Source organism: Phalacrocorax aristotelis, chromosome 12 (assembly GCF_949628215.1).
Source record: "Phalacrocorax aristotelis chromosome 12, bGulAri2.1, whole genome shotgun sequence".
NCBI classification, from domain to species: domain Eukaryota; kingdom Metazoa; phylum Chordata; class Aves; order Suliformes; family Phalacrocoracidae; genus Phalacrocorax; species Phalacrocorax aristotelis.
In genome coordinates this window covers 674,191-695,238 of record NC_134287.1, presented here as the reverse complement: position 1 = coordinate 695,238, position 21,048 = coordinate 674,191, and the positions used below count along the sequence as shown (strand labels likewise).

The 21,048-nt window shown below is 48.4% G+C and overlaps 1 long non-coding RNA gene across 2 annotated transcripts in view; it reads left to right on the top strand.

The window, feature by feature from the left end:
- LOC142063717 (uncharacterized) overlaps positions 1-20,250 on the top strand; it is a 32,243-nt gene extending 11,993 nt beyond the window's left edge. For both annotated transcript variants that reach the window (XR_012662843.1, XR_012662844.1), the window contains 2 exons: positions 7,925-8,097; positions 17,218-20,250. This is a non-coding gene — a long non-coding RNA (uncharacterized LOC142063717). The remainder of the gene's footprint in view (positions 1-7,924; positions 8,098-17,217) is intronic.
- Positions 20,251-21,048: the final 798 nt, after the last annotated feature.

Sequence of the window (21,048 nt, the reverse complement as noted above, 5' to 3'; positions counted from 1 at the left end):
CTGTGTTTTCTTTCTGTTTCTGCTTGCGGTTGACATACCTGAAGAAACCTTTCTTGTTATTTTTGACATCTACGGCCAGTTTCAATTCAAGCTGGGCTTTTGCTTTTCTAACTGCATCTCTGCACGCTCTGGCAATGCCCTTGGAACTCTCAGCGGATAATCCTCCACATCTCCATCTCTGGTATGCTTCGCTTTTGGATTTGAGTAGACCCAGGAGGTCATGGTTGAGCCAAGGGGGCTTCTTGCTCTGCTTACTTCCCTTTCCTTTACAGGGGATAAACTGGGTTTGTGCGTCCAAGAGAGAATTCTTGAAGAACTCCCAGCACTCACTAGCGCCTTTATCTTCCATGGAAGCTTCCCATGGAATCCCTCCCAGCTGAGCCCTGAATGAGCTGAAGTTAGTTCTTCTAAAATCCAGAACCCTTGTCTTAGAGCTGACCTTCAGCAGGATCCCCAACTCCACAATATTGTGGTCACTGCAGCCAAGGCTATCACTAACTGAGATATTACAAAGCAGGCTTTCTCGGTTTGTGAATAGCAAGTCCAGCAGCGCCTCCTTCCTGGTTGGCACATCCAACATTTGGATGAGGAAACAGTCGTCTACGCATTCCAGGAACTTGGTGGATGACATGCGAGCTGCTGTACTGTTCTTCCAGCAGATGTCTGGGTACTTGAAGTCACCCATAAGGACCAGGTTCTGTTGTCCAGAAGCTTGCTTTAGTGCCCCAAGTATCTCTTCGTCGGCATCGGCATCGTGGTTAGGTCAGCAGCAGATGCCCACTGTGAGGTCCTGCTTGGAGATGACACCTCTGACTTCAACCGAGAGGCATTCGATAGAGCAGCCGCAGTCACCATAGTTGACTTTGATACATTCAATGTGTTCCTTGATGTAGAGTGCAACTCCTCCACCTCTTCTACCCTGCCTGTCCTTACGAAAGAGCCTGTAACCGTCCATTGCGATCCCCCAGCCAGTTGAGTTGTCCCACCATGTTTCCATTACTCCTATGATGTCATACCCTTCTGAGTGGGCACGGAGCTCCAGTTCCTCCTGTTGGTTTCCTAGACTGTGTGCATTTCTATACATACACTTGAGGTGATTACTCCTCTGTTTCCCCTCTTGGGAGACAGCTACAGAACATTTGTCACCGCACTGCTTGGCCTGACTTACTGCCCCGTTGGATGTGCTGGTGTGAGCGTTTCCGCAATGGTTCCCACCCCCAAGTCCTTCAGTTTAAAGCCCACCTCACCAAATTAGCCAGCGTCCTGCTGAAGATGCCCTTACCCATTTTGGACAGGTGGATTCCATCCCTCCCTAGCATGTTGTCATCATTGAAGAACACCCCATTGTCATAAAAGCCAAACCCTTCACAGTGGCACCAGCCACGTAGCCAGGAGTTGATATACATTATGTGCCTGTTTCTGGCTGCTCCCTTCCCTCAAACTGGCAAAATGCAGAGAAGATCTCTTGGGCGCCAATGTTTTTCACTTGCTCCCCCAGGGCTCAAGAGTCTTCCTTGATTTTACCCAGGTTACGGCTCTCAGTGTCGTTCATGCCTACATGAAATAGTAGCAGTGGATAGTAGTCTGTTCTTTTGATGATTTGTGGCACCCTCTCGGCCACATCTCGAACCCTGGCTCCTGGAAGGCAGCGTACCTCTTGTGGCTCCCTGTCAGGTCCTTTTTCCTTAAAGTCCAGCCTGTTGGTGAGGTCAGCGTGGGGCACTGGGCTCGAGCTGTACATCACTGCGCAGGGGGCAGAGCACAGGGATGGGGAGGAACCAGCCAGGAGGGGACACGGACCTGCCTCAGCCGCTGGGACAGCCTGGTCTGAGGCACCTTGTGAGGATGCTGCGGTTCACGGCACAGGCCACATCCGACCTTTCCCTGCAGCTGCCAGGCCTTGTGCCAGGGCTCTTTCACGTGCACCCATGTGCTGAGCGTGTGGGGTCGATTCTCCGAATTGCGCCCGGCAGGAAATTCCCTCTTGAGCCGCAGAGGATGTAACGGGAAGAGGAAAAACCTCTTAGTCAGCATCAACATCATTTCTGAATGGATGCATCAATTTCCTCAGCCATAAGAAAACTCTCCACCCAAAGAAGTCCCCAAGTGTGGAAAACTGTTATGTCTCTGGATCCCCTGGGCAAACAGCTGCATCCTATCTTTCTTGTCACCTTTGTGATACTTGGGGCTGGTGGAAACAACTTCAGAACAGAGGGCACTTCCCTGCTGCGGAGAACCCAGACACGAGCTCACAGGGAGCTGCTCAGCCTTTGCTCAAAGGAGGGTGGGTGAGGGCGTGCAGCAAGGTCTGTTCATAGTGCAGTTCCCAGGTTAGGCACCTGGAAAGCAAGAGAGATATGTTTAGTGGTGACTCCTAAAACTATATGGGCCATTGTGCTGTTCCACTATGCCCCAGTTACTGCTGTGCACTACAGGCATTGAAATCGCCCCCAAATCTCCCACAAAAGTAATTCCTACAGTGTCCATTGAGATACTCTGCAGTTGCAAAGGAGGGTGCCTGTCAGAAGTGATCTTTGCTTCAAAAAACTCACTAAAAGCCAGTTTTTGCAGTAGCAGGACAGACCCCTGAACGTGTGCAGCCTTGCATGGGTGAGCCCTCCCAGCTGGGACAGGTGTTCCTCTGCTGTTTGGCTTTAGGCAAGTCCCCTGTGCAAATAACTTCACCTCCTTCTGCCGCAGCTTCTCTGGCAGAACAGGATTTTTGTCAGTAGTTTCAGGACCTGTCGTCTTTAAATTATGCAGCCCCCAAATCACAGGATTTCTCAATCATGTAAAAAGCCTCTCCACCTGGCGTGAAGTATTCGTGGTGAAGAAAAACACATTCCGATCACATTGTCACTGTGATTTTCACACTGAAGCACACAATGAAATAACTGTCAACCTTTCATCATATTAGACCTCATTTTCCATCCTGTTTCCTCACCCCCTTAGAAAAAGGCTGAATCTGGACAGGTTGCTCAACTAACTCCTGGTTTGGTTTGTACACCTGCAGTGTGGCACAGAAGGACCCTGTGCAATGCAATCACTGCTTCGACTCTAATATGTTTTCTTTCCTTGTGGTGCAAGCGAGGTTTTGGGATGTAGCTGGCAGAGGGATATCAGATTCCTGTGACAGCCTGGGAAAAAGCAGGGGACATAATGTACTACTGTGCGGGGCCTCCGCACCAGCAGAGGAAGGACAAGGAGAGGATGATTTGTGCAGCAGCCATCAGGGCTGACTTGGACCCGTCCCTAGTGGGTGACTGTAAAGGGTTGCTCTTTGTTTTAGGTTTTAGCTACCTTTGCTCAATCAGCCATGCCAGCGGTGCTGTACTGATCTCCTTTAAGCGAGGACTGGCGGCACCTCCCACGTGAGTGTGCACAGTGCTGCCTCGACGATACCCATGTGCCTTGGGGTTGATGCCTCATGGAGGCCTGTGCTGGGCAGCGCGCCTGCACGCACGGCTCGGAAGCCCCTCACACAAGGGACTGGTCAAGGGGAAAAAAAAAAAGGGGGGGGGATCAAAGAGGAAATGCATGATGTTTACATTCCTGTAAACAGAAGTTTCCAGAAGACTCCAGTTTCCTGTGAAATGGTTCTCCTGCTAACTTGGCAAAGGCCTGCACCTGTACAGCTTGTCCAGGTGAAGGTTTCGGGTCAGGAAAGAGGAAGTTGTTTTACTGCAGTGCCCTTAACAGTGCAGAGTATAGCTTGCTGGGGTAGGGAGTAGCTCCTGAGTCTGTTAACCATAACGTGTTAACCCCTGCGGCTCTTGTGTCTTGCTCCAGACCCTTGTCTTAGTCTAGATGCATTGCTGGTTTTGCTCTTTCCTTGGGAAATCTGATAAGTGCAAAGCACCTCTGCATCTTCTCTGCCTCTCTCATGGACACTGCTGCCCCGAGCGATTCCCTAACCACAGAGGAGGGGAGGGTTCTTCTTGCTGGTGTATCCACCAGCCTTTCTAAGGCAGGGAAGGCTCAATGCCAGGCACGTTATGGATCCCGGAGCAGGCATGTGGTCCCCGCTCCTCCCTGCTGTGAAAGGAGCCCTGGTGAGAAGCAGCTGCCCAGTGCTGTGTCGGGGAGCTGAGGCTAGTGGCTTGCCAGGCACATCGCTTCCTTCTGTGCACAATAGAAACGCCTTTGTGCTCACTGAGTTGGGCTGATGGGACCTTTGACTTTAAAAGCTGTTGCAACATGTACTTAGACTCAGGTTGCTGCTCTCTAACTCTCCAGAGCCAGCACAGCCCCCCTCACTTTCCTGTGGATTACCTGACCTCAGGGTCCACACCTTTCCCAGCCAAGGGACAAGGTAGCATACCTCGTCAACACCTTCCGAAGGCGGGCTGAGCTGCACTGCGCGGCACTGCTGCACTCTGGGTTATGGCACAGCCCAAACCGTGCGTTTTCCTCCCATGGTGCTGCAGGCTGGCGGGCGGCACGCGGGCGCAGAGGTGTCTCCGTCAGCTCTTTGTCCCCCCTGCTCCACCAGTGGTTTTGGGTCAGGTGTCTGAGTTGGTGGGTGCTGGGGCTCAGCCAGGAGAGAAGGGTGCCTTCCTCGGGGTGGGAGAGGCAGCAGAGTGGAGGTGGGCACCTTAGGGCCATGCACCAGTGGGGCAGCCGGGCCCTAGTGCAGCAGCAGAGGGGAGCGGCACTGGGGAGATGGTGAGGGGCAGGAAAAGCGGCAGAGGCGCTTGGGGAGCAGCAGCAGCCCCTCGGGAAGGAAGGAGGGAAGGAGGGAGGGAGGGAAGGAAGGAAGGAAAGAAGGAAAAAAGGAAAGAAGGAAAGAAGGAAAGGCAGAGGCTGAACTGGGTCGGGGAGAGAGGCGCCTTGTTTTTCTGCTGGGACCTTGGTGTCCTGGGGGTGCTGGGCGCTGCTTCAGTGGCCCTGACAAAAGCCAAGTCACGGCCAGGGACACGCTGCTCCTGGGCTCTGCTGGGGTCCACTGCCCTCCTCCAGGTGTGGGGGGAAGAGCCCACTCTTGCTGCCCACTCTTGCCTTTAATTCTATGATTCTTTAATTTATCTTCATGATGGAGGGCAGCATCTCCTCCAGCTCAGCAGCCCTCAGCTAGTCTCTCTGTGGGACAGTCCTGATAGGTGCCAAGCAGTAGACAGCATCCCTCCCCAGAGCCCCGCTGTCGTGGGGGCTGCCTTGGGGCCAGCCTTGTCCTTCCTCGCACTGCCTCACAGGTAATGCCAGAGCAGATGGATGGGGAGTGTGGGGTGATCTCAGCCGCAGGAACAGAAGACACGTGAGGGTGTCTGCCTTGAGGAGCTGTGCCTGCTGCTGCCTGGCTCTTGGCCTCCCTGGGGACCTTGAGCCCGTGCCCAGCAGTGAGCCCAGGCTTGGCCCTCCATCTGGCTTACAGCATCTTCCAGAGCTGGTCCAAGCTTTGTGTCCACGCCCATAGGTCCCGTCACTCAGACCACCCCACAGGGGTGAGTGACACTGTGCCTGGCCTCACATCTGTGTGTGCAGGCGCTGGCCTGAAAGTACAGTGATGGGGCAGGGTAAGAGCGGGGTTGCAGCACGGCAGCATAGTGCAGCAGGGCTGGGTGCTTGGCAGCAGGAGCTCTTCCCCTCCGCAAAGCCCTGGCTGAGCACCCTGGAGGTGACGCATAGTTTCATGCTCTGCTTTGCTGAGAGGAGACTGGTAAAACTAGATGGGAATCCAAGGGACCGTGACAGAAAAGTTCAGAGGACATGAGGGAAGGGTCGGGGAGTTTCCCACCATGAAATCTGGGGAAAAGGTGATGAGGAGGAAACCAGAAGAGCAGTTTAGTTGACATGGGCTTCCCTTTCCACCCTCCAAGGTGTTTGCAGCCCCACAAATCTCCAGTTGGGCCTGGGCTTGGCCTGTTTCTCTGTCCCCATCACGACTCTACCCAGTGCAGAACGAGGGGAACCCTCCACCCTTGCTTGGTCTGCTGCCAGGAGGCAGCTAGGCTGGGTAGGACCTGCCAGGCACACGCCAACACCGTGTCCTGGGCTGGAGCTGAGGAGCCAAAGTATCCAGAACATCCCTCAGCTTGCTTGTTTCTTTGCTTTTTAACCCTGGAGAATCCCAGTGGCTGTGAAAGCGCTGCTTAAGCCTTGAAATTAACAGGGCTGCGAGCTTGGCAATGTCTGCCTCAGTTGCCTTGTTGCAAATGCTGCATCATTGTAAATGCTGCAGTTGCTTTAGTCTGGAAATGCTCACCCTCCGTTTAAAGCCATCTGTTCCAGTGGATTGCAAGGGAATAGTTAGATGTGACTTGCTAAATACATCACCGGAGTTTAAAGCAGCACAAATAGCAATTAATGAGATCCTGGGCAATTTGCATTGCTTTCCACTGAATATATGGGCATGTAACAGTAGAACTAAATATTTTTCTTGTGTAGCAATTTAGTTAGAACTTATTGAAGTAAACGTGTCCTGAAGGTTTGAATATGAAAGCAGCATTGCATTATAAATGTCATTTTGATGATATAATGGCTTCTTTGCTTTTACAGGATAACTATTTACCCAAAACACAGAGGTGAAACTTTGGTTAATAATAAAACTCCCACCAACTTCGCTACAGCTATATTTCACCTTTATTGTACTCGTAATTATGCTTTCACAGTTTGATTACAGAATTCACTGTTTCCTGCTTGGAGGGGGTATACATTGTTGTACAGCTCCTGCAAAAAAACCTGGGAACCGAGGACTGTTGACTTGCAGTCCGTGAACCTTGGCTCAGGAATGGGGTGATTTGCCCCATCCAGTGAAATGATGGAGCTCCCTTGTCCCTGGATGCACTAGGAGCACTGAGAGTTGCCACACGGGCTTTCACTAAAGAAGGTATCCTAGGAGTAGCCTGGAGCAGTGGTTGCCAGTTCCTGTGGATCTGGCTACTCCGGTATTCGGGAGAAGTAACTGAGGCCGGCTCTGAGTAGGTTCAAATATGCTGCATGAGACCTGACCTCCACTGGAAAAGTTTACAGGGGTTTCCCAGGCTGAAAAAGGTTGAAAACAACTGTCCTTAACAAGGAAACAGTATTCAGTAGCCAAGGTCTTGTCTGGATAACCCCAGGACATACTTTACAAATAGCATCTGTTTCTGCAAACCTGCTATTTAAAAAATCTCTTGCTGAAGCCAAATCAATGCTCTTTCATTTGTGTACAACTCTGATATCCAGTTCTTGGGTGTGTATTTCCTCTGGCCATCCCAGAGGATATCTCTGGCTCCACTCTTTGTGAACCGAAGTTGGTAATGTGACTGTGGACCTTATGTCACAGTCTCCGTACATGACTGTGTGCAAGCAGCAGGTACATGCTGCTACTTGGCCCCACATCTGGCACCTCCTTCACGCAGTGGAAGCAGCCTAGGAGCTCAGGTTTGAAACCAGCATTGAGGCGCTCTGCCTCCTGGGCATGTCAGCTCGGTGCTCTGTGCTTTTCATCTCACAGCCTAAAGAAAGGAGGTAAAGCCAATCTCCATTGTAAAGCTGCATGGGCATTAAAGCTGTGAGTCTGTATTAACACGGGCGTTTCCATGAGCAATGAGTGACCACAGCTGTCCAGAGTAACAAAAGTGAGTTCATCATAAAGACATTTTTGCCTCTCCCCAAAGCAGGGCTCTTCTAGGTCCATATGGGAAATGCTAGTGGCATGTTCATATCCCGTCTGATCAGGTCTGATTTAAGCCCACAGAAGAAAATTAAATACTACTGAGAACTTTTAGGGGTTGGGACCAGGACCTTCATGACTTTTATCCTAGCAGTGCTACTTGTGCTTTTATCTCTAAAACTCTCCTTCTCTTTGTATACTTGTTCAGTGCGGGATGAATGGAGACAGTCTGCTGTTTTACTGCAGACTTCCCTGTGCTGCTAATTTAAGACTGCTGTTCAGACTGAAATTTCCAGGTTGGCTAACGATGAATCTGTACTCTATATGCAGTGCTTGAGAGATATTTCCGTATCCTGAAATAACAGGAGGCTTGTGATGCATCACTTCATGACTCTGCAGTGCTCTGCGACTCACAGGATGGAGAACAGATGTCACCAAATCATTGTACACTGAACCAGTCACTGCACAACGATCCTTCATTGAAAGCCAATACAACTGAACTGGTGAGTTAAGACATGCAGGTTTCCATGCCAGCTAAAAATAATTGGCATATGTATTTTCAGTGGATTTGTGTAGCTTTCTTTAGTGCCTTCCACAGACTCCTGGCAGTGCTCTTAACAACAAAAAAAAAGTGTGTGAGAGCAAATACTGACCTCCGGATGACCCACCTTTGAATATGGGTGATTTGCAGTCTGACTGCACAATTTGCTTGCTCCCAAGTTAGTTTTAATGCGAAGGAACAAGCAAAGACACAATAAAATATTGTCCCAAGTCTGCAAACTGAATCAGTCAAGCTCCAGTCTGTCAAATCAGCAGTAGGTGGGGGCCAGGCTTACCCTTGCCCCGATAACCTGTGTTTGTGCAGGCTGAGACAGCAGCAGGAAACAAGGGAAGGGCTGCAAAGGACTGCAGAGCAGATTTCAGGTAAGCTTGGCTGCCAGGGAGGCACCGAGCTAGACTCTGATTTTTCAGCAAAGGTTCCACATCTAACTGTTTCAGGGATCTTTAAAGTCATGTTTTCAAAGCACACCATTACAGAGAGCCGTTTGGGAAGAGCTGGCTGTTCATTTTAGTGCCCAAAAATGCAGGCTAAGCTGTTCTGAAGATCTGGCTGTTTGTGGCTGCTGAACTCTTTTAAAAGCCAAACCCTTTTTTCATATAAACACCAAACTGCCTGATGTCAAGTCAGGTTTGCAAGATAAGATAAGAGTGCTTCAGTGAGGAATAAATGGAAGAGAGTTTATGGGAAGTGAGTTATGGTAAATAGATAGCATCAAGAAGAAGGGGGTTTTATGTGGTGCTGTGCATAGCAGAGGTGGATAGAGAGTGTATATATATTTTTCAGAGCTGTGGGAGAAGATGAGTGGGATGCCAGGGGTTCCCCACCCCTGGCATTGCAGTGGCCAGGAACCCTATGCCACAGGTCTGAGCAAGGGGATCTGGAAGCTGGCGGGGTGCAGCAGCATGGGCTCAGCATTTCAGAGGCAAGCTCAGAGGGCGATGAGAGGAATGGAGAGAATGTGATAAGTTTGGGGGAGGATTCGGTGAGGGAAGGGGAAGAGATGAGCAGGGGAAAGGAGGGGGTGTGGGGAGGCCAGGAGTGCTCCTTTCCACTATCGCCCAGTTCCCCCATATGGAGGGAGGTTTGGGTCCCTCAGCTGAAACACCAGGGAACTGCTGTACTGAGGAGTGTCACCGTTCCTCTTATGGATGAAGCAGATGCAGAATCACACAGGCTCACAGAATGGTGGGGGTTGGAAGGGACCTCTGGAGACCATCTTGTCCAACAGCCCCTGCTTTGAGCAGGCACACCCAGAGCAGGGGGCACCGGACCGTGTCCCTGACCAGTGCCCCTTCAGCCACCCCTGATGGCAGGCACAGGGGACACCTGTGCAATCTCAGGCCACCAGCAATCTCAGAAACAGCAAGCCTTTGTTGTCATTGTCCTTGTGTTTGTAAATGACTTGTCCCAAGCAAAGATGAAAGCCGGTGGAAATCCGTAAGTTGCTGTGGATGATCCTGTGAACACAGCAGAGGTCCGCAGGATCATACCTTAGAGACATCGTTAACAGGGAGATCTTGCTTTTTGAAGAGGTGGGCCAGAGTAATTCCACAACACAGAAGGAAGCTCAGGGGATTGCGAGGGGTTATGCGGCCAGTCCCTGGAAAGCTGCGGAGCTGTGCTGCACAGCTGCGGTGCTGCTGGATGCTGAGGGCAGGGCAGCCGTGGCGGTACACCACCACTCCCCGACAGACCTGGTGTAACGTTTTGGCTCCGGCACTAACCCAAGCGTCTGCACATTCTTATCGGCAAGCCTTGTAGGTAGCATTACGTGTTTGTCCACTTGAAATAGAAATATTCCTTAACTCTGAACCTCCTTGGCCTCTCTCTTCACACGCTAGTCTCTCCTGGTGGCCAGTAGATTGACATATTTATATTTAACTTTTCTGGCTATTCATGCCTGTAATGGAATTCAGAAAAAAGACAATTAGAGGAAATCCATCATGATGCAAATGTACAAGCGAGTCTTTAACTCAGCATCTATCCCCACACACGCAAGCTAATGATCCGGCAGTTTTGAGGTATGAACATAACTCTAGCCCTATATCTGAACACCTGGACCTTTACAGAGATGTAACACAAATTTGGTTTGGGTAGCTCACAAACACTTTGAGAATGCTCTAGGAAAAACAGAGGTGATCTTTAGAGCCATGGGTGGAGGAAGACAGTAGGATATAAGACAGAAAAAGCTAGGCAGGCTAGACAGCTCTAGTTAGCACCTGACTCTAATTTTTTTCAGAGGATTCTTTGGCACAAGTTCCTAAACTTTTTGTATCATTGATCAGTTTTAACTCTCCGTGTCTTGCAAGCCATCATATGTTTAGCTGAAAGCACTAGAAGGATGGTGCTCTGCAGATTTTCCGGCCTCTCAGAGCAGACCAGACTTCACTGCTGGCACAGAAAATACTATGTGGAAAGAACTGTGGCGAGGAAAAGATTTTGCAACGTCAGCAGCACCCAAAGGGAGGACGAGGTGGAGCTCTGGATGAGTAATGTGAGGTTTGGTACCAGCAGGTCTAAATATCTCAGATAAAAGTTGTGATTTCATCCTGGTATTTTGGTGAAGATCTGGCCTACCAAGTGTGCTGTGGCCACCCTGCTTTCCCCTCACAAAAAAAAGAGCAGTATTCCCTCCCTTGCTATCAGGGTGTTGGCCTCCTGCAAGGAAGCGTGTTACGTCCCTGTTCTCACACCATCCCACCAGCCAGCCAGCGGGCCTCCTGGTCCTTCCAGGGTTGCTTCCCAGATGGCTCTCCCTATATTGCTTTGGCACATCTTGGGCAACCCCCGCCCCTTCAAAATCCTCCTCCTCTTCCCCAGACCAGGTGCTGCTTTCCCACCATCGCACACACTTGCCATGCTCTCTGCTACGAAGTGCACTATCAAGGGTTTAAGTCAATGCAAGATGGGTCCCCAAATGTCACAACTGTCTGAGAGGCAGGCAGCTGAATTCTGTTAGTGCAGCTGGATCTCAGTGGGATATTTTGATCTCACAGCCAGACAACGTGCCAATGAAAAAGATACGTGATTGGTGCACTGTCATTTTGAGTTGGAGGAAAAAATGGCGAGGAGCCTGCATTAATTAGTATTAAACCACGCTTGGTGGACAATGACTCCTCCGCAGAGTATCTGTTGCTAGAGGGCATGAAAATATACCCGCTGCGTTGAATGGGCAAGGTGCAGCGATAGTACCAGGAAGCAGGATTTACACTGAGACGGTGCAGAAACCACTGTGATGTTCTTGGGTGAAAAATCACTTAAAAGCAAGTAGCGACGTCCATAAATTACATCTCCCTTTCCACCGTTTTCACTTGGGCACTGATTCAGCGGGTATTAAAGAGAAAATGGTTGGCCTGTTCTAGGCGGGAAAATGCAGCTGTGTGTCGGAGAGCTCTGGGAAGATATATCCCAGCATACGGAAGTGGCGATGTGTTTTTACTGCTGTTTTACCAGTACATCTTAATGTGTTTTGCAGCAGAAGTCTCTGTGGTTATTTCCGCTTTTCTGCGGGGAATACAGAGTTCAGGTACCTGAGGCACAGGGAAGGGACGGGTGTCAGGCATTGTAGGAAGACTGCATAAACTGTTACCCTCTTTAGGGACACATGATACTTAAAGCAAACATACAGTGAGCCTTTAGCCGGCATGAAGTCTCAGTAAAGTAAGAGCAAGATACCTGCAAGTCATTGCCTCCATTTTGTGACAGGGATTTGAGTGTAAGAGCAAGTTCTATACAGGGATGGGTGGTTTTTTTTCCCTGTTTACCTCTTTCCAGCAGGTGAAACCTAGAGTTTTCTATAAATGATGCAGGGTACTAGTATAGCTGGCAGAGAAATAACTCCTGTGGGCTCTCAGGTTGGCATTAATCTGCTGGGAACCTCTGCCTCAGTCGGTCTTGAGGGCATATTCAATGTTCATACTCATGCTCTCATGGCCTTCAGGGGAAATGAAGTGTCACTTCAGCTTCTTTCCCAACAAATCTTTGGTTTTACCACCACCACCCTAAAAAAACCCTCCAGCACTGAACACAATAGTTTGTTAAACCTAAATTAATGCCTGCAGTATTCCTGGAATACAAGTAAAGAAAATTTCAACACAGTGTTAGAAATATGTCACCTTCGCTGTTGCATTGTACGGGAACTGACATGACTTCTTATTTTGTTTGCTCATGGAAGGGAACTGTCATTTTCATTGCTAAAATATTTGTCCATTGGATGGAAATAATTACAAATGGAACAAAACAAAATGTTTTGATTAAATACAGGGCTGGTCTTGTTTTTTCCAGTAAATGTTTCATGTTTTCAATTTTCTTTCCCTTCTCCCAGGGTTAATGTAACGGACAGTTACAGATCACCTTCCACTTCAGAAGATCCCAGATTGTATAGGGATCGCTTCCTTTGCCACTGAAATGTTGCCGCCCACGGGAGCAAGCACCACTGAAAAATGTATCCCCATGGGGTACTGTACTGAAGGTTATCTTCTGCAGAGCAGGGGAGCTTTCAGGAGACAGATTCTGATTCATAATTCATGCCATACCCGGGGGTTAACACTGAAGTGTCAGACCTGGCAACCCCATGGCTGAGGAATGAAAACCAGCCTGAATTCCAGGGATGGTGCTGGTAATAGCTGTGATGAAACAAAGTCCCACCAACTTTGATCTTGGATCTCCTGCACAGGATTAAAGGGGTAACTGAGTTTGGGCCTGAGGCACAGACATTTGGGGAAGCAGCAGGGGGAATTTTCTATGTTTTCATGGGAGCTTACTGAGTATATGACGATAAAGTAAAGATAACTCTCTTTTATCATCGTGATCCATTTCTTTTAACTGTGAGCGCTTCGAGGCCCTTGTAGGATCACAGCAAGGACATCGGCAGATGTGCGGTGCTCCCTGCATGGTGCTGCTTTGTTTGGGTTCAACAGGTGATGCTTTGCCCTGGATCAACCTTCTAAATAAGAATGGAGCAAGAAGAGATTTGTTTGCACAGATTCAAACACTTTCCTCGTTCCTCACGCTTTCTCGCAAGTTTGATGTGATCAGTTCATATACCTGCCACTTCCCTGGGATACAAGCAGCTGCCAGAACCCCCTCTGGCTGCTGTCAGTCTGGTTCAAGACACCTTTGCAGGAGTGGCTCCAAGAGAAGGGAGCGTTGTCCATACAGATACAGCATTCGATCTCCACCATTGTCAGAGCAAGGAATCATATTTCTCCCACCCCCACCCTCTGGGTAAGAAAAGGCAAGCATATCATAAAGGTACCGTAATAAGTCTGCTAGGGGTGTCTTTGCAGCCTCTTTCTCCTCCCCAAACTGGAATGTGCCTAAGCTCCTTCTGGTCTGCTTATTTCTTTTTTCTGGCAGCCCTTGGGGAAGGCACCTAATACCTTTTTGCAGACATTATTTATGGACTCAGAACACCAGGAACGTGTCTTTACAAATAGTCTGTACAATATGTCCTGAGCCCTCCTGTCTGGCGTCTAATTATGTCAGTCCACAATGCTCAGATTTCTTTGGCTTTTTGCTTTAAGCCAGATTTACTGATCCTGGGTTGTTTTCATGTGAGCAGAGTGCTGCAATGACCAATGAGCTGCACTCGTATGACTTGCACAGAAGCATCCCAGTCATTCACAGTTCCTGGTGATTCTTATTTAGGTCCTAGGGCCAATGTTTAGTGTTTCAGGAAAAGAGAAGGGTCAGTGCTGGTCTTGCAGTACCTGTGTTACACTGCGCAGCGCCCTAGGATGCTGTAGGCTTGTCCCACAGAAGGCGAGCTCACCTGATCTGTAGGGGACCATCTCTTACCTAGCGCCACTCCTTTCTGCGAGGTCTGAATTAATTAGATGCACCTATAGGTCCCAGTGGGAGCTCTGTGCATGTAGCCAGCGCTAAGGTTAAAGAGCGCGTTCATGCCTGAGGAGCAGCTGTAGATACACTTTTTATCAAAACCACCTAAAAACTTTCCTTTGGATGAAAACCACTGACTCTGTTAGTATTTCTGCCTTTTCAGGATCAAGACCACAGCATAAAATCTTCTGAGAGAAGCTTGGTGGGTTTTGCCTCTTCTCTTACCTAAAAGAAAGTGGGAAAGGCTGTACTTTCACACCATTGTAGCATTTCCCATTCCCTGTGAACCTGGAATACTTCATAAATGAGGTAGAGCTTGGTCTCAGTGTAGCAGCATTAAAGGAAATGCCTCACACCCAGTCAAGAGTTTGAGGCAAAATAGAAAGCAGTGTACCCAGCTGAAACCATAGGGCAGGAACTGATCTGAGAGAGAATTTCCCTTGGCTGCAAATATTAACATCCCTATTTTTCAGTGAATACTACATGACCCTTAATGCTGTAGTTGCCTGAAGACTCTAGTTTTACATTTAAATTCAAGTACAATATCCTCACCAGCACAGGACCTGTAGCTTATCCTGTGTTGTTTCCATGTATTGTCTGCACCAAAATGCTTTCTGTGACTTGGGGGTTAAAAAAGACGACCATCACTAGGCTACCTCTCATGGCTTGTCTTCGGCTCATCCCTTACGTCGAGTCATTCATTCTTGGGCTGTGCAGTCTGACTGGATCACGGCAGAAGCCTTCATGAGCAGCAGACTCCAGAGGTTCAGAAAATCTTGGGTGAAATCCTGGGAATTTTGACAGAAATTTGGCAAGGAGAGATATGCACTGACATGGCAAAATACTCAGTGGGATCACCGAGGCTGGGGTTCCCTCCATTTACCCCTGGATGTTTTGCTGGCCATCTCAGTCCCTCTCCAAGTCCTCACCTACAGCTACTCCTGAACCCCTGCACTCCTTAGTTTGTCTTCAAGGAAGGCTGTGTCTTCTAGACCAGAGTTTTCTGAATGCTTTGCAGAAGGGATGGGACTTGCTGACTTCAGACAACATGCCAAAGTATGCAGAGGGCACTCTACTGTAAATAGTCCCTTAAAATTCATTTTAAAAGGAGAACGGGATGAGGGGAGGAAAAACAAAATACACAGAGATGCTGACTTGCCATCTACAGTCATCCTCCCTCACTGGTGATTAATCACCTCCCCCTTTGAGCCCAACAGACCAGCTACACACATTCCTCATTCCCTTGATTGCTGGAAAGAAATTTGATTTTTGGCATGCCTTTTGTAGGATTCAAAATACCTTTGTGCTGTGGTGAGTATGAGGGAAGGGAGTTTCACTTCTCAGCAGATATGATAAAAGCACGTATTACAGGCTGGGCTTTCTACCCCACCCAGGCTGCAAGGAGCCATTTGTGGCTGCCTGATCCCACAGCTCTGGCACGTGCTGGACTTACCCGGCTGGAGACTCTGGGTCTGTGTATATTGCTGCCTGTTGCTGGAGATCGGTATGTTCTTGCAGGGTGGAAGCCCTTTCTGAGGCGTCAAAAAACTGAGTAGGGACGAATCAGAAGGAATGGGATTTCAAATGAGATAGTAACTTCCCTTTACTATCTGCATGCTGTGAACTAAATGCATTTTGGGTTCTATATTACAAAACAAAAATAAATCACATTAGTAAGTACAATTGCAGGCAAACCATGTACAAAGTAGATTCCCCTGAAGACAATCTAAACCTAGTAAGGAAGGTGCTGACTAAGCCCAGGAAAAACATTCTTAATGGCACTGACGGGTCCCTTTCCACCATGGCTGTGGCTCAGGAGGCCTTCAGGAGGGCAATGTGAACGGGAATCCGACTGTCCTTGCTGCTGGGGTTAAACATGGTCTCGCTAATGATGCAGCATTTCCTGATATTTGTAATGACAATTAAATGGGTAAGGAACATTTACCTGGTGATAAAGCTTGTAGCTAGCCCAGATCTGAAGGAGTTACAAAAAGACAAGACTGGTCATCTCATGCAAACCAGCTGTCATGCAATGCAGCTGAATCACAGCGATCACCAGCCACAAAAGATACTACCCATGGACAGAGTTTTGTGAACGTTGTGGTGCTTGGACCACTCTCACGTGTCATCAGTGCTGGGGTTTGCCTGCCTGTACATACATGTCTCCCTGCTCTGTGCTCTCAACCTGTAGTAAGAGCTCCACATGCATGTTTGGTACATTGTGCTCACAGATGTTTGTGTTCCTCCTTTGCCTGCCAGCAAAATTTCACAAGAGCTTTCCTTTAGCATGGCTTGGAGGTCATTGTCTCATGTGACACTCAAAAATGTAGTAATTCCTGGTTGGAGTTGACTCTGACCAGGAGAAGAAGCAGGGAGCTGGCATGTTCAAGCATCGGTGAGGGCTCTCTCTGAGCCCACACCTCTGTGGGCTGCTGAGCAGCACGCGCAAAGCTGCACCCTGTGATCAGCTTTCCCAGATCCCTTAGAAATGGCCTGTGAACTGCCGGCATCCAGTGGGTCATAGGCTGCAGTCGGTCGTGCTGTGAGCCCCAGGCTTCACTGGCAGATTGGCAAGAGTGCTGGGCAGGCACCACGCTGCAGCACAGCAGGATTTCTGTGCTCTCCCTCACCTGTAACATTTTCATTTCTTGCAGCCACTAGAAAAGAGGTGGTTTAGGGACCAGGAGCTTTGTCCAACAGGGTTGAATGCCTCCCAGGGTTTGGAGCCACCTTGCCTACCTGGGGTGCCTGGAAATGGAGCCATAAGCTCTGATCCCAGTATGTATTCACATCAAGTGAGAGCAGTCTAATTCTGGAGTGGAAGGTTAGAAGGATGAGTGCTGTTTCTCACAGTGTATGAAGTTGGTGCCTGTGTGAATGCACAGCCACAAATCACTGCAAAGAGCCAAACAGTTATGGGCAGAGAAACTAGGAGAGGATTTTGGTACAGTTACCCAAAGTAAGCCAGGAAACACATTGCTGACAGAACTTACGCTTGAAATATTTGGACCAGGTGGTGAGCTGGATAAAACTGTCATTTCTTAGCAGATGTTGTATTCTCAGTTGCAAACAGAAGTGCTGTGACATCCAGACCTAATCATAGTGAAAAACCAAAAGCAATCTTTTAAGCAATACTTGAATAAAAGCTGTGTGTGCAAACGCCGGGCTTGGAGCTCACTGTAACTGTCAGACTAATGTGATTTCTTCTTTACTTTTGCAGCGACTTTTTAAGGAAGGATCCTGGCCCCCAAGAAGAACTGCTTACCTGCTGAAGCGTAACATCACGCTAGCAATCCTTCTCTCTGGCAACACTAATCCTGCTCTGTCTTGCCTGGGCTGCATGCTGCAGCAGGAGCTAGACAACTGAGCTGTATGCTGAAAAACCTTGGGATGTTGATGTACAGAATGGTGGGTGGTGTTATTTAGATGTATGGGTAAACAAACAAATACAGCTGATTAAAGCTGGATGGCCATAGAGGCTCCAGCCTCCCTCCGCACACCCCACCCTTCTCTTGGCAGTTACAGGCTACTCAAAAGGCCAGGTTGGGAATGGGCGTCTCAGGTGCTGCTTCACACATTGTTCAGCTCTTGCTGACAGAGACATAGCAAATCCGAAGGAAGGCTGCATCACTCTAGCGTGATATTCTCGTTATTTGGTGGGATGTTTCAGTCCAGCCATCAGCAAATGCCATTCCTCCTACCCTGCAGCTCTGACTGCCAGCTCAGAGAACTTGATTGCTTACGAACACAGAGGGGCTGGCACACAAAAATGCTCCTACTTCACCAATCAACACATCTTACCTCATATATTTCAGGCCCACAAGATACGTAATTAAACTTGAAGGTTTCTTGAAGACTGTGCAGCCATCTAGTGTTATTGCATATATAGCATGCTGGTTACCTGCAGGGACCCCAGATCACTTCAGTGCTTTCTTCCTTCATGACTCCCAGCTGGATATTTAACTCTAAGTTAGGGGAGATTTAGTTAAAATGCCAATCCACTGATCTTGATGATCTCTGAAATTTCTGACCACCTGAAGATTGTGCTTGTGGATGGTGGAGAGGACCCTGCCGCTGTATTTCTTTTAGCCATAGCAAGTATGGGTTGGTGCTCTCAGGAAGAGCAACCAGGGTGCCTGTGGCTGCTACTGCTGTGCTTTAGCAATCATTGATTCTTAAGCAAAAAAAAAAAAAAAAAAAAAAAAAAAGAAAAAACTAAATTTAAATTTGAAGATCAGTGAGCAAACTTCAGGGATTCCACTGCTATCTGCCACAGCTTTTTGGAGACTTTCTCATTTGCTTAGGAATAGGAAAGCCTTGTACATATATTGTGGGTGAGTAAGATGAGGGCAAAATAGCCTGAATCTGTCTCACTTTTCTCATCTAGAGAAAACCATCTAATTTCAAAGTTCCAGATTCCTTTTTGGTCATTCAGCACACAGGGATATTAGTACAAGGAACTATAGTTTGTAGTAAATTAGTTAGGCAACCGGTGCAGGCAAGGAGCATGATGAAACGACATGCATTCTTGTATTGCATACCAGAGTGACAAGTAAATCTCAAAGGTGACAACCCAGGGCTACTGTGATTTAGCAGCAGCCACTTGGCCAACCTGAGAACAGAACCGTCTTTGTTTACAATCTGCATTTTTCTAACTCTTATCTGCTCTTTTGCACCGTAATTTCCCCCAGCCCCCCCTGTGCCACTAGGTTCATCTTTCTCCACGCCTCGCATTACACTGTTAAGTGTCCAGGTGTGTTATGAGGGACTTTCATCTTCTGAAACAAAAGGTGACGAACTGGTGACTTTCTGCACTGCAGTAACAAGTCACTGACTACGGAGGTAAAAGAAATTGCCACTGGATACTAGCTACATGTTACAACCTCTTTGCCTGGGCTAAGCAGTGAATGGAGATTTATGCCATGGAGACACATCATTTTCTGGATCCTGTTACACTTATGGAAGGTGTTACATTTAACATCCTTTGCTGGTGGAAACAGCCCTGTTCCCAACCCCTAAGAATCTACCCCATGAAAAATTTACATAAACATTGCCTTATTCCCCTCGTTACCTCAGACCATTAATACCAAATACTGAAGTCTCAGTGTTGAGAGCAGTTGGAGAGGAGCAGTGACAAGCAGCACTTACTCATTCCACAGTAACAGCTGGATCTGGAGGAGGCTGGTTGTTGGCACCCTACTCACATATGCTAAGCCAGGATAAGTGCCGTTGTCTGCAAGCGTGGACATGAATCTTTTGCACACTCCCCTTCTAAGTGTCTGCCTGTCTGTGGGATGTTAAAAACAGACTATGGTATGTGCCCAGCAGGCTCCAGCCACAACTGACTGATCTGGTAGCATTTACCTAGAAGAGTTTTTTAAAAGGCATGTTTTACAGAGTCTTTCACTGCATCAAATATTGTGGGTATTGGATCTCTGAATGTCACCAAAGAGATGGCTAATGATTTACCATTCTGTCATTTACTTCTGACGACTTTTACCAATAAACGGGGAAACTAATATTCCAGCCCTAAATCACATCTAGTCGAACACAGAAACATGGTGTACACGAAGGGAAATACTCCCCTAGAAGGTACCAGAGCTGCTCTCCTGTCCCAGGGCATCGCAGGCGGTCCTGGGCCGGCGGTTGACGCAGCTACAGCAGCGGTGGTGGGAGGGAGGGTCTCTCCCTGCAAAAATCCATGGCAATTGTGATGCTGAGCGGTCCCCGGGGAACCACAACTCCACGACCCACCAGCAAACCCCCTCCTACCCCAACCAGCTTACAGACAAGGTGATGGGCAGAGCAGGAAATGGCTGAACCAAAAATGCCTGATTTAATGATCATCTGAGGTAAGGTGGTGCATGTCCCACTGTCTCACAATTCTAAAAATGGTTTTAATGATATTACAAAATAACAAGTATGGCTACGGAGGGAGGTGGAACATTTGTATGCTGTTATGTGTTTTAGTGAGTAGCTTATTTTCTTTGGATAAGAGATATAAATTCTGCTCCTTATAACTTCTGGGCAGGACAGATCTTATGGTGTTTTTAAAAGAAGATATTAACATTTATATATCCTAGCAAAAATCTTTGCAATTTTGTTTTCCCAAGTGCTTCTAAAGTTCTAGTTACACCTTCGTCCCCGCTTCCTGCCTGCAACTGGTGTCGGGAGCCACTTAAGCCACCACCATATTCCATCTTGGATGCATTTCAGTTGTCATCTATGTGATTATTGTACTCTAACGATATAGTTTGGAAAGCACTTTAGGCCTCACAGAATGAAAGGTGCCTTAGAAAATAAAGGTTTTCTTTTTTTATTCATTGTGATGTCTTGAGAGTAGTTGCAAGCAAAACAGAAGCTTGAAAAAGGCCGCATTCCATCAATGCCAATAAAAGAAATTTATTTAGGGGGTTAATAACATTCCTCCCTGCTAACATTCCCTCACAGCAATGCAGAACCATCTAGAGTTAGCCTCTAACCTACGCCTTACAAAACGGAATGGCTTTTCCATAAACCACGTTACAACGTCCAGAGTCAGCCTCTAAGGCTTTGGGAATTAGAAGAATGTCATCCACCTCCGTTATTACTGGAGTCGTTTGTTCTTCCGATTCTTTCCTCCCCCCCCACCCCGACCAGCAGCTCTGGTCCCCACGCGTGCAGAGCCAGCTTACAACAGCAGCCCCTTTGACTGTCAGGTGCAAGAAACAACGAGCACATCGCTTTTATGAATCCGAGGTGATAAGCCCAAAGTTATTTTGACAGCTTGTGTTATTTAGGTGGCGCTAATCTGTGTCCTGAACACTAGAAATATTTAATGAAGCCTATGTTTTGGGAAAGAGGATTTTTCCATCGTCTGGGGGGAGCGCAGCGCCCATTTGGGTTTTAAGCGTTCCTCTGCCCTCTCGTGGCACAAATCAGACGCGTTCAGACCAGCACCTGGGGCCCCGCACTAGGCGGGCCGGTGGAGCTCAGGCAGTTCCGTTACGTTGCGCCCGGCCGGCGGCTGCCGCCGGTACCGGCCTGCGGCGGCTCCTGCGGGGCGGGCTGG